The sequence below is a fragment of the Dasypus novemcinctus genome, chromosome 9 (assembly GCF_030445035.2).
Source record: "Dasypus novemcinctus isolate mDasNov1 chromosome 9, mDasNov1.1.hap2, whole genome shotgun sequence".
Classification (NCBI taxonomy): Eukaryota; Metazoa; Chordata; class Mammalia; order Cingulata; family Dasypodidae; genus Dasypus; species Dasypus novemcinctus.
In genome coordinates, this window is record NC_080681.1 from 92,085,169 (window position 1) to 92,099,155 (window position 13,987).

At 38.8% G+C, this 13,987-nt stretch overlaps 1 pseudogene; it reads left to right on the forward strand.

The window, feature by feature from the left end:
- The first annotated feature begins 266 nt into the window (after nucleotides 1-266).
- Nucleotides 267-2,687, forward strand: LOC101427737 (histamine N-methyltransferase pseudogene; annotated as a pseudogene).
- Nucleotides 2,688-13,987: the final 11,300 nt, after the last annotated feature.

The window sequence follows — 13,987 nt, forward strand, 5'->3', positions numbered from 1 at the left end:
GGGCCATTCAAGAAATAGTGTTAGACATATGTCTAAACATAAGCTTAGTTCATTATTATTTATAATAGCCCCAAAATGGAAACATTCCAAATGTCCATCAACTGTGGATAAATAAAATGTGGTATATCCATGCAATGGAATATTATTCAGCAATAAAAAAAGAGTAAAATCTTGGGGTAAAGTTCCTCTCCATCTGTAGATCTGTGGAACCTAGAAAACAAGATAGAAATCTTCCTTCCCTGTCTGTCAGCCTTAGTAATCCAAATATGGTATCTTCCATTGGGAGCTTGTTTTCTGAGCGCAGCAGACATGTTGACTCTTTCTGGAAGTTTCACAGCAACTCCACAAAACACCAGTTCATGCAGAAATTCATGGATAAGAAGCTGTCAGACATAGCAAGGATTGGAAACATGATATCAGAAATTAGAATTATAAGTATAGGCAGAGATGCAGGTGAAATTGACCTTTGAATTCTCTTCAAGTACAGATTCAATATCTGGGAATTCATATCAACAATGAAGTTGTTGAACCAAGTGCTAAACAAATTGCAAAATACAAAGACTTTGTAGCCAAGACATCAAACCTTGAGAACATAAAGCTTGCTTGGCATAAGGAGACATCATCTGAATATCAAAATAGGATGATGGAGAAAAAAGAGTTTCAAAAGTGGGACTTTATTCACATGGTTCAGATGCTGTGTTATGTAAAAGTCATCCCAGCTACCCTGAAATTCTTCCATGGTCTCTTAGCTACCAATTCTCCTTGTTCTTGTATTGGGAACCAGTGGCTGGGACAAGCTGTGGAAAAAGTATGGATCCCACTTACTTTGGGATGACCTTTACTAGTACATTTCATCATCTGACCCCACGCAGATGCTGGACAACTTGGGGATTAAGCATGAATGTTACAAACCTCTGTCCACCGTGGATGTATCTGACTGTTTTATTGATGGCAATGTAAATGGAGACTTGCTCTGGGTTTTTTTGACAGAAACCCTCAACTTTAGCACTACAGCACTACATGATCTCAAAGCAGAAATTTTGAAAGATCTACAAGAGTCTGAATTCAGTGTAAAGAAGGAGGGAAAGATTCTTTTTAATAACAGTCTGAATTTCATAGTGGTTGGGGCAAAAATATCAACAACAAACACATATTCAAAAATGTACCTTGAGGGCGGTGGACTTGGCCCAGTGGTTAGGGCGTCTGTCTACCACATGGGAGGTCGGTGGTTCAAACCCCAGGCCTCCTTGACCCGTGTGGAGCTGGTCCATGTGCAGTGCTGATGTGCGTGCAAGGAGTGCCATGCCACGCAAGGGTGTCCCCCGCGTAGGGGAGCCCCACGCGCAAGGAGTGCGCCCGGTAAGGAGAGCTGCCCAGCACGAAGGAAAGTGCAGCCTGCCCAGGAATGGTGCCGCACACATGGAGAGCTGACACAACAAGATGACGCAACAAAAAGAAACACAGATTCCTGTGCTGCTGACAACAACAGGAGCCGACAAAGAAGATGCAACAAATAGACAGAGAACAGACAACTGGGGTGGGGGTGAGGGGAAGAGGAGAGAAATAACAAATAAATAAATCTTTAAAAAGAAATGTACCTTGAGCAATGTTAATCAGTCATTTCTCTACTAAAATTGCAAATGCATCCCATGATGTTGTAAAAAAAAAAAAAAGCATGTCTCATATATATATAAAAATCTAGAAAACCCCAAGATATTCTTAGACTTTCATATAGAATTTTAGGTGTTACTACTGGTCTAACTCATCACTCCTTCTAGTAAAGAGACCACATACAGGATAAACTGCCACATAATCTGGAAGAAGGAGGCAACCGAATATCACTGGTTATTGACAAGAAAATCCTTTTCATTTTCTGATTGAACTGGAATTTCTTTGAATACTGATAAAGTATATTCTTACTGATTCTTTGGGGGGGGGGGGGAAGAAAAGAAAAGAAAAGAAAACAAGGTATAAGCTTCCAAAATACAATGGTAGAACAGGCATAGGGTAGACATTCTCATTCCGGAAGGGAGAAATTGGGAGGAAAACAAGGGTTAGAGGTCCTAAGCATGTCCAAAACTCAGCAGGTCAAACTCCATTAGATTTCAAGGTCTAAGAGCCATCTTTGGCTTCATGCTTTGTGCTTCAGTCCTGCTGGAGCAGCAGCCCTACCCTTTCCAAGCACCTAGGCAGCAGTCTTGCCCTTCTCATAACACTGGGGCCTAGGTTCCACCCTTCCCCAGCACTGGAGGGGCAGCCAGGCTCTGCCAGAACACCAGGGTGTAGGCTGCACCCTTTTAAGTTTTGAAGTGGGGTAGCACTCTCCCCAAATGTCATGGTATAGACCCCATCCTCTCTAGGCAATGCGGTGGTGACTGAGTTCTCTCTAAACATCAGGGCAGAAGGCCCACCCCCTCCAAAATTGGGGATGGAATCCTGCTCTACCCATAGGCTTGGGTGAAAGGTCCACTCTTTTAGCCCAAGGAGAGGTCTTTGGTTTAGACCTCTGCTTCCGTGGTCTATCTAGCTGCTTCTAGATAGCACGTTGTCTAGATAGGCTCAAAATTTATCAAATTATCAATAACTGGTTCCTTTATGCTTAACAGTTCAAACCTCAGTTTACCCCTTTCCTTGTTCATTCCACTATAAGCAGCAGGGAGAAGCTCAGCCACACTTTCCACAGTTAGCTTGAAAATCTCCTCAGCTAAATACCCAAATTCATCACTTACAAGATCTGCCTTCTCTGTGCCATCAGTACATTTTTACCTCAAGTACTTTGCCACTTTATAACTAATATTACCTTTCTTTGAGTTTTCAATAACGCAATCATCATTTCCTTCCAAGACTTCACTGGAAGTACCTTTAATCTTTCTACCAACCTTCTGTTCATGCCAATGTATGTATTCTCTATGATGATACTTTCTCTACAACTCTCGTTTATTGGTGAGCCATCATCAGAAATACCTATAGCATCCATATCACTACTGGCAAGCTCTTTAAAGCCATCTAGGGATTTCCTACCAAGTACCTCAAAATTCTTTCAACCTCTATCCATTACCCAATTCCAAATTCACTATTTGATAAAATTTTTTTAAGGTATTTGTAATAGCAACACCCCACTTTCTTGGTTTGGAGGGTTAGAACTCCAAATATCAAGGTATTGGCAAGGTCATTCTTTCTTCCTAAAGTCTGTAGCATTTGGTGATGTCTGCTGGCAATCCTTGGGGTTCCTTGGCTTGCATCTTGGCCTTCTGCCTCTTGCTGCATGGAGCTGCCATTTCCTTTCTGGTTTTTGTGACTTCTGGGTTCTTTTCATCATACCTAAACAGGACCTTCAGAGATACTATTCATAGTGAGTCCCTACCCTGAGTCACATTATATATACAAAGATACTATTTATGATGGGCTCACATCTACAGGAACATGAATTAAGATTAAGAGCATGTCTTTTCTAGGGGACATGATTCAATCTATTACAAAGATTGAATAGATAACTCTGATCCCATTTACTTTGTTATTCTTAGGAATGACATAAGCATAACTTTCTTCCCAGTGGTTTGGAAACCGCAGATGACTATGTTCTGACACGACAACTTAAAATATGATGAATAAAATATGTTTTAAACTTGGAAACTACAGTACGTTAAAATTGAGATCAAGACTAAATTCAAACAACCTCTTTCTCTGGTCTTACCACAACCTACTTTCCTAATCTTATCTCCTTCCTACTCATATACCCTTCAGTAGAAGAAATTGCCCAAGAAGTTTGCAACTCCACCTCTTCATCTCTCTCATCAAATCTTTCAGGGAGCCATCAGCACACAGCACATTGCATAGCATGGAAGCCTTTAATATGTGCTCAGTGATTTTTTTTAAGGAGGTACTGGGGATTGAACCAGGACCTTGTGTATGGGAAGCAGGCACTCACTCACTGAGTTACATCTGTTCCCCATGTGCTTAGCAGTCTTGAAATGATTACAATAAAAGCCTTCTTATTCAATGTGACCAGGACTGGTATTCATTTAGTAGTTAGCTCAGAATGTAATAATCCAGTTAGAACAGAAAATCATAAAATGTGAGATATACTTATTTTAAATATTTTAACTTAAAACATATTTATAAACATTCTCCTTTTGGTTTCATGTAAGACAAGGTTGTTTTTTTAAGAAGTATGAGTCCATTGATTGTAACTGTTTTGTCTTTTCTTGAACAAACCATACTCACAATGTATTGTTTATGATTTCTAGTTTTGGTTTCTTTAATGTGGAGCAAGAACTTAAACACACCCAGGAAGAAATCTGTGTGTAGAATTTTTATTTACTCAGTTTTTCATAGTTGTTTTGCCCACACATTTCAATGGCAATCTTTTTTGTTTGCTTTTTGGTCTTTAGTAACAAAACCTTCCTTGAGTCTTTCCAAAGCATTCCACTTAGTTAAAAACAAACAAACAAACATTTAATGAAATGTTGCAAACCCACACAGAGAAAAATAGAATGGACACCTGTTTCCACACTCAGCTTTATGAATACCAACATTTTGCCGTACTTGCTTCAGATTTTCCAAAAAGAAATAAGCATTATCAATTATGTTGAAATGTCCTATGTACTCTATGCTGATGTGGTGCTTAGCTGAATTTGGTGCTTAGCTTTCCGTATATGTTTTTTGTTTGTTTGTTTTTTCTCTCTTTATTTTATTGTTTTTTTAATGTTACGTTAAAAAAACATAAGAGGTCCCCATATACCCCATCCCCCTCACCCCACTCCTCCCACATCAGCAACCTCTTTCGTCATTGTGGGACACTCATTGCATTTGGTGAATACATTTTGGAGCATTGCTGCCCCACATGGATAATGGTTTACATTGTAGTTTACAGTCTCCCCCGTCCACTCAGTAGGTCATGGCAGGACATACAATGTCCAGCATCTGTCCCTGCAGTACCACCCAAGACAACTCCAAGTCCTGAAAATGCTCCCACATCATATTTCTTCCCTCTCCCTACCCTCAGCAGCTACCATGGCCACTTTCTCCACATTAATGCTACATTTTCTTCCATTACTAATCACAATAGATCCAGAATAGAGTATCATTAAGTCCACTCTAATCCATACTCTATTCCTCCATCCTGTGGACCCTGGGATGGTTATGACCAGTCCACCTCTATATTAGCAGACTTGCAACTCCTACCCTCTGGTTTATTGGACTTACCCCAGCCAGCTAACAGGGAGGCAAAGAAGGTCAACCACCACACCAGGGAAATATGAGTGCCTACAACTGCAAGCAGGAGAATTCATTCATCATCCATGTGCAATCTAAGCCCCCTCTCGATATAGAGGTCGAGTGGACATAACTATCCATATGTGTTTTAATATTTTTATTACATATGTGTGCCCAGAAGCATATGCTTTTATTATACATTTTGAAATTTATATGCAAATGGTACTGCACTGTATGTATCATTCCACAACTTCAGTGTTTCTCTTATAATTATGTGTTTGAGATTTGTCCTGGTTGATAATTCATTTAAACTGCTGCATAGTATTCTATTATGTGAATTTACCCAACATATTTTTATTTTATTTTTTTTCTGCTGAATACTTGAATTGCTTCTATTTTTTTCTATTGTAAATAATACTACAGTGAACATTCTTGTACTCATCTCTTTGTGTACATATGTGAGGATTTCTCTTGGCTTAGCAAATATAACAAGGAATGGAATTTCTGGGACAAAAGGTATGCATATCCTCACCTTCACAAGATTCTGCCAAACTGTTTTATAATAGGGTTGAAACATTTTATGTTCTTATCAGTAGTGTATGAGTTTGTGGCTCCATTTCCAACACTTGCATTATCATATCCTAAAAAGTTTACCAGTTAGATGGGTATAAAATGATATCTCAAGTGGTTTTGTTTTCATTTCCCTAATCAATAATGAGGTTAATCATCTTTTCATATATTTTTCGGCCATTCAGAAGTTCTTTTCTAGAATTACATGTTTCTGTCATTTGCCATTTTTCTTCCAGGTTATCCTTTAATCTTGATTTTTAGGAATTAGCTGTAAATTCTGGATACCTATGCTTTTCAATTATCTGAATTGCAAATATCTTCTTTCAGATTGCAATTTGTAATTTACCATTGTTTACGTCATTTTTTAAAATAAAATTTAAAATATTTTCTTTTTTGGTATGGTTTATGCTTTTTGTGTTTTGAGAAATACTCTTTATTCTGAGATAAAGTTTCTCTAGATTTCGTCAAGATGTTTTAAAGCTTTTTAATGTATAGTTATTTTTTCCACTTAAACATGAACTTTTGTGTGGTATGGGGTAAGGACCTAGTTTTTACTCTTTTTATGTACATACAACTATCTTATCCCAGGTTTTTTTGAAAAACAAACACAGAGCCTGAGGTACCACTTATATGCTAAAGCTTTAAATTTTTTTATTTTAATTTTACTTTTTAAAAAAAGATTTCTTTTTTATTTATTTCTCACGCCTTCCCTTCCCCCCTCAATCCCCAGTTGTCTTCTCTCTGTCCATTTGCTGTGTGTTCTTCTGTGTCCGCTTATATTCTTGTCAGCGGCACCGGGAATCTGTGTCTCTTTTTGTTGCATCATCTTGCTGTGTCAGCTCTCCAGGTGTGCGGCTCCACTCCTGGGCAGGCTGCGCTTTTTTTATGCTGGGCAGCTCCTTACGGGGTGCACTCCTTGTGCATGGGGCTCCCCTACATGGGGGACACCCCTGCATGGCACGGCACTCCTTGCGCGCATCAGCATTGCATGTGGACCAGCTCATCACACAGATCAGGAGGCCCTGGGTTTGAATCCTGAACTTCCCATGTGGTAGGCAGATGCTCTATCCATTGAGTCAAATCCACTTCCCTAAAACTTTATTGAGAGGAGCAAATCCCAGGCCAGCAAGCTGAGGGAAAAGGGGTAGTGAGGCATGGATGAAGAGAAAGAAAATAGTGGATGAAACGTTACCAAGCTGGCCACAGCTTCCCAAGAAAATCTAGCCTGTGGCTTGTTTACCCAAGACATTCCCTGACAGGTTTTGTGGAAGGCTACGCCTCAGAACGGTCTGTAGAGGGACAAGGAAGGATGAGTAGTTTATGTAGTAGCTCCTCCTGTCTTCTCTCTGTCCTTGGTTGAAGTTTGCTCCATGGGGAGTTAATTAATTTCTGAGTTATATTAAACTGCTTCACTGTACAGCTAGTGGGTAAGCCAGTCTGCATTGCTGTTGTATGGTGCTTGATGCTTTATCTGAGCCTGAGAGTGATGGGAGGAGCCATATCTTCCAGGCATCTCTGGTAAGATGGGACCTGGGCAACAGAACCATTGTGTCTTCTGCTGTGGTAGGGGCAATGGCGGCCATACCAAAGCAAGGCAGCAACTGGCGATCCCCAGGGGCAGGTGGGACCAAACATATTAGGAGAGGTGTATTATTTGGATCTTTTAAAACACCTAATTTTCTCAACACCATTTATTAAATAGTTCATTTCCTCTCCACTCTTGAATATATCAAATCTCCATATGTTCAGGGCCCTGTCTCTAGGGTCTTCTTTCTATTCCATTCATCATTTTGTCTATCCCCAAGCCAGTATCATACCATTTTAAATCCTACAGCTTTAAAGTAAGTTGATATCTGGTGGGATGGTCTTTCTAATTTTTTTCCTACACAGTTAGAATTGTCTTGTCCTTTTCTCTTCCATATGACTTTTAAGATTAACTTGTTTGGTTCCACAAAAAGTCATATTTGGCTTTTATTTGGAGTTGTAGTGAATGTATGGATTCATTTGGGAAGAATTTACATCTTTGTGATAGTGAATCTTCCAATTTATGAACCTAGTAGTTTCTTGATTTGTTTAGTTCTTTATGTATGTCTATGTAGTTGTATTCTTTAATAATACTTTGCAATTGTCTTCAAAATGATCTTACACATTCTTTTGTCATCCTAGGCATCTTATTATTTTCGTTACTGTGGTGAAAGAGATCTTTATTCTTATTACAGATTCTGATTATTTACTGATGTTAAAAGGCTACTGATTTTTTCATATTGCTCTTAGATCTAGAAAATTTGCTAAACTCTTTTATTAGTTTTAATAGTTTTTCTATAGATTGCCTTGCAGTTTTATGTGAAAACAACTGTATTATCTGTAAATAAGGATAGTGAACTTATCCCAGTTTTAAAGTTTTTAAAAATAACGAATAAGCATTAAATTTCGTTGATACCTTTTCTACATTTGTTGATATAACCTTAGTTTTTCTCCTTTAATCTGTTCAAGTGGTATACTACATCAATTGTTTTTAGAACTTCCTTGCATTTCTGGGATAATCAACTTAGTCTTTTCAGAAACAACTCTCATTCTTTTGACATTCACATTGTATTGCATTACATAATTTTAAATTAAATTACATAATTATAACATCAAATACACCTGATGTAAAGAAGTTATGAAATAAAATACAACTGACTCTGGATAAACAAATTCACAAGGATTCACACTGTCAGTCCTTTTAATATAGAGTGAAGAGTATCAGTTAAGTGGAAGACAATTAAGAATCAGTGGCTATGATGATAAGCATAAGCTCTGTAAGTCAAAGTGAATTATCTCTATTCTACTAGATTGAATATTGTGAAATTCTTATACATTAAGCACTATGCTAGGCACAGGAGTCTTAGTAGAAGTGGATTCTCCAATGAACAATGAAAGGTATTAAGTGGTTGATGTCCATACCAGCCTGCCCTTTAATGCCTTTCTCTGACACCATCTGCCTTGAAAGTCAGGAGAGAGCTACTGTCTGTCTGTCTGTATCTGCTTTAATTACCATTTCTTTTTTTTTTTTTTTTTGATCTTGTACACAGATTCTCCCTGTCTGCTCATCCCTTTCAGAGAGATGAGATTCGGGCTGGCATCTTCTCAAGATGATTCTCCTCAATTGCCTCCTGGGCTTCACTGAAATGCTTGGGTTTGCTGCTTTCTAATTGGGTAAATTTGGGCAAGACTCTTAACATTTCTGTGCTTAAGTTTTTCCATCCGTATGGTGAGGAATGTATTTCAAAGCACTGTGGTGAGAATTAAATGATATAATGCATGTAAGGGCCTGGCACATAGTTAAGTATTCAATGACTAGAAGTTGTGATGACAATGATAATGTTGAAGAATATGATGATGATAAAGGTGATGACCTACAATTCTTGGCAAGTGATGCCCCTATTGCTCTGCCTAACCGAGGCTGCAGAGATACTGCCTTCTAGTGTTGACTTCAGCATCCTTCACTTTTCTAATCAGTGACACAGGTCCACAGACAACCAGAGATATAGAGCATTCCATGAGAAGAGAAAACCAAGAGAAAAGAACCAAAATAAGGAAGGCCCTGGATGTGCTCAAAGAATGAATGAAGTTTAGACATGGAAAATATAGAAAACAAGGCCAGAGAGCAAAGTCGGAGCTAGGCAACAGATGGCTTCGAATGACACTTTTATTTAATTCCATAGACTAAAAAGTTACAGCAAAATTTTCTTCTTTTTGTGAAAGCTAATGATTTGTCTTCCCAGCACAGTGTTCTCCCAGCTCTTGTGGTAACAGACTCTACTTCTCTGGCAAAAAGGCACGGGAAAAATGAACCAAAGTAGAACAATTAGAGATGGTAAACTTTGGCCCACAGGTTGGGTATAGCCATTTGCCTGATTTTATAAAGTTATATTGGAACACTGCCATTCCCATTCATTTATATATTGTCTATGGCTGCCTTTGCACTGCAGTGGTAGAGCTGAGTAGTTTTAAAAGTGGTTGTATTAACAAGGATGAAGCCTGAAGACAACATGTGAGAGAGAGAAGCCAGACACAAAAGGACAAATATTGTATGACCTCACTGATATGAAATAATTAGAATAAGCAAACTCATAGAGTCAGAATATAGGTTCCTAGGGGCAGAGTAGGGGTAGGGTATAAGGAGTTAAAAACGTAAACTGTACAGAGTTTCTATTTAGTTGGTTGTAATGTTTTGGTAATGAATGGTGGTGATGGCGGCACAACATTGTGAATGTGATTAACAGCACTGAATTATATATGTCAATGTGGTTTAAAGGGGAAATTTTAGGTTTTATACATATATATAACTAAAATAAAAATTTTAAAGAACCAGCAACATAAGACTAAACAAAACAAACAGTGAAGAATATTGTGATTGATGGACTGTAGTTAATAGTGCAATTATAAAAATGTTCTTTCATGAATTGTGACAAATGTCTAGCAAGGTGTTAATAGTAGGGTGGTAAATGGGAACTATGTATTTTATGCATGACTTTTCCTACGACTTCTCTAATTAAAAAACAGTTTAAAAAAAAAAAGAGTGGTTGTATTGCCTGCAAAGCCTAGCATATTGACTATCTGGCCTTTTACAGAAAAATTTGCCAACCCCTGAATTAGAGTCTTCCTCTGGGATATTTTCCTACTAAAGCTAGTGGGAAAATTCTCACATTCCTTTTAGGTTATGTGTTGTAAGAGTGTGACCTCAAAACTGCTAGTATCCATGTCCCCGACATATGGATGGAATTCTGATGCAATGAAAGAGAAATTCTGGTGTCATTGAATTTCTGAGGATCCTTTCTAGAGTTACTCAGATTCTTTCAATTATGCTACTAAAGTATTCATGCAATTAATTCCTTGTGCATAAAGCCAGTCGAGTTTCTATCATTTATGAGTGAAGAGCCCCAATTAGCACTCTTTGTAAAAATTAGAGATAATGCATGCTTATTATTAAAATAAAAAGATTAAAAACCCCTTAACCTTATTCCCATATAGTAGTTTAATGTATATCCTTTCATACCTTTTTATGTGTATATATAAATACATGTTCTGTGGCTTTTTTTTTTTTTTAACAAGGATACTCAGGGAGATACAAGCAGAAAGCGACTTTATTCTTTTTTATGACTCTACCCTGATCTCCTATCTAGGAACTATTTTTCCTACATCATAGCTTTTCTGCTTACTTACAGTTAATAAAACATGTCTTTCATTTTACAAACCCTTATTTGGATCTTATTTCACTGATGCAATAGGGATAATAAGGACACAAGCTAGAATTGGAAGTAGTAGGAATGAAAAGGAAAAATTGGATTCAAGATAGACTGAGAGGGAACTGACATGGCTCAACTGATAGAGCGTCCATCTACCACATGGGAGGTCCAGGGTTCAAACCCAGGGCCTCCTGACCCATGTGGTGAGCTGGGTCATGCACAGTGCTGCCACGCATAAGAAGTACCCTGCCATACAGGGGTGTCCCCTCTGTAGGGCAGCCCCAAGCACAAGGACTGCGCCCTGCATTGAGCCACCCTGCGCAAAAAAGCACAGCCCGCCCAGGAGTGGTGCCGCACACACGGAGAGCTAATGCAGCAAGACGATGCAACAAAAAAGAGATAGATTCCTGGTGCCACCAAGAATGCAAGAGGACACAGAAGAACACACAGTGAATGGACAGAACAGACAATGGGGGAGAGGGGGAATGGGGAGAGAAATAAATTAAATAAATCTTTAAAAAAAAGACTGAGAGAAGTGTGGGTTGGTGGGAGATGGAATGTGGGGTGAGAAGGGGGAGAAGAAGATGCTGTTTAATAAGTTCAAATGCAAATATGTGGTAATGCTTGGACTTGATGGTAATGCATTATTGTGAAGGTAACAAACACTTGATTTGTGGATGTGATTGTAACTGAAATAAATAGTCTTAGAAGATTAATGTTAGTTGGAAGACAGCTGGAGGATAACGGAGGATAATCATTGTATAACAATAATTTTGGAAGTAGATAAGGATTGTAGTTAATAATACTTATAAATACAGGAATGTTCTACTACAGGGTGTTAAGAATGTGGTGAAACATGGGAAAACATAATTAATGTAATTTATGGACTATAGTTAACAACATTGTAATGTTTTTGTAGCAAAAGCAAAGTTGGTACTATATTAATTCTAAAGGCAAAAATAGAACATGGGGGCTCAGATGTGACCTCTCTATGCATGCCTCTTCAGACACTTTTACTGAACCTGTGGTTGGTGCTGAGGTTGGTGTATGCCCAGGAGACTTGAATCTCTGGACTGTCTATGTGCCAGCTGGGGCCTGAGCCTTAGCAGAGTTGCAACGCCTACTCTCCAGTTCATTGGACTTACCCAGGTCAGCTAAGAGGGAGGTGAAGATGGTCAACCACCACACCAGGGAACCGAGAGAGTCAACAGCTGCAAGCAGGAGAATCCCATCCATCAGCCATATGGGATCTAAGCCCCCTCTCGATTTAGAGGTGGAGTGGACATCGCCATCCCAGGGTCCTCAGGATGGAGGAATAAAATATGGATTAGAGTGGACTGACCGGTCCACTCTAGAATATTGGGACTGTAGCAATGGAAGTAATTATATCATTGATGTGGACACAGTGTCCGTGGGAGTTCCTAAAGGCAGGGAGAGGGAAAAAGAGATGTGATATGGGGGCATTTTCAGGACTTGGAGTTGTCCTGAATGATACTGCAGGGACAGATGCAGGTCATTATATATCCTGCCATAACCCACTGAATGGACTGGGAGAGAGTATAAACTACAACATAAACTATAATCCATGCTGTGTAGCAATGCTCCAATGTGTACTCATCAAATGCAATGAATGTACCACACTAATGAAAGAAGTTGTTAATGTGGGAGGAGTGGGGAGTGGGGCAGAAGGGAATCTCTTATATTTCTTAATGTAACATTTTGTGTGATTTATGTATCTTTTAAAAAAAGATAAAAAAGAAAAAACTAAACAACTTTAATATATACTGTTGATTAATGGACACATTAAAATGAAAATGAAATATTCAATCAAGAAATTACAAAGGCATTATAAAGCACCTAGTGGATGATGGTTTATAAAGAGTTTAGAAAATTGTTGATGGCATGGACAATGTACCAAGGGTAAGGAAAGTTACAAAATTAAAATTATGAGTCACCCTTTTTACATAAATTAATTGAGCTAAAAGAATATGGGGTTTGGTTTTGTGAAATATGAATACAATTCAGCATTTTTTTTCTCTTTTTTTCATTATTAAGGAGACCTTGACTATATATTTTAACTAATCAGTGTTCATCTGTGTATCTTTCTGAAAACTAAAGGAACAACTGAGTTAGCACTTGGAATTAGATGAATGTATCTGAAAAAACTTTGTAGAAGTAACGTTTCCATAACTTATTGAACTGCCTTTCTGTGTTTTTTGTTTTTTTTTTTGAGGTACCAGAACTGGGGATTGAACCTAGGACCCCATATGTGGGAGGCCAGCACTCAACCACTGAGCCGCATCAGCTCCCTTGAGTTTACTCCCTTGTCTGTTTGTTCATTGTTGTTTTTTTTAAAGCTTTATTTTCATTTATTTCTCTCCTCTTCCTCCTCCCCCGCCATTGTCTGCTCTCTTGTGTCCATTCGCTGTGTGTTCTTCTGTGTCCACTTGCATTCTCTGCGGCACAGGGAATCTGTGTCTCTTTTTCTTGAATCATCTTGCTGCATTAGCTCTTCACGTGTGCGGTGCCACTCCTGGGCAGGCTGCACTTTTTTTTTTGCATGGGGCGGCTCTCCTTGCGGGGCGCACTTCTTACTCATGGGGCTCCCCTACACAGGGGACACCCCTGCGTGGCATGGCACTTCTTGCATGCGGCAGCACTGTGTGTGGGCCAGTTCACCACATGGGCCAAGAGGCCCTGGATTTGAACCCTGGACCTCCTATATGGTAGGTGGCCAGTCTATCACTTGAGCCACATCTGCTTCCTTGTTTGTTCATTGTTTGCTCATTGTTTTTTGGTTTTATTTTTTGGATTTTTTTTCTCATTGTTTTGTTCATTGTTTGTTTGTTTTCTTTAGGAGGCACTAGGAATCGAACCCAGGACCTCCCAGTGGGAAGCAGGTGCTCAAATGCTTGAGCCACGTCTGCTCCCCTTGTGTTTTTTTATAAATTTGTTTTTTAAAAAATTGAGTG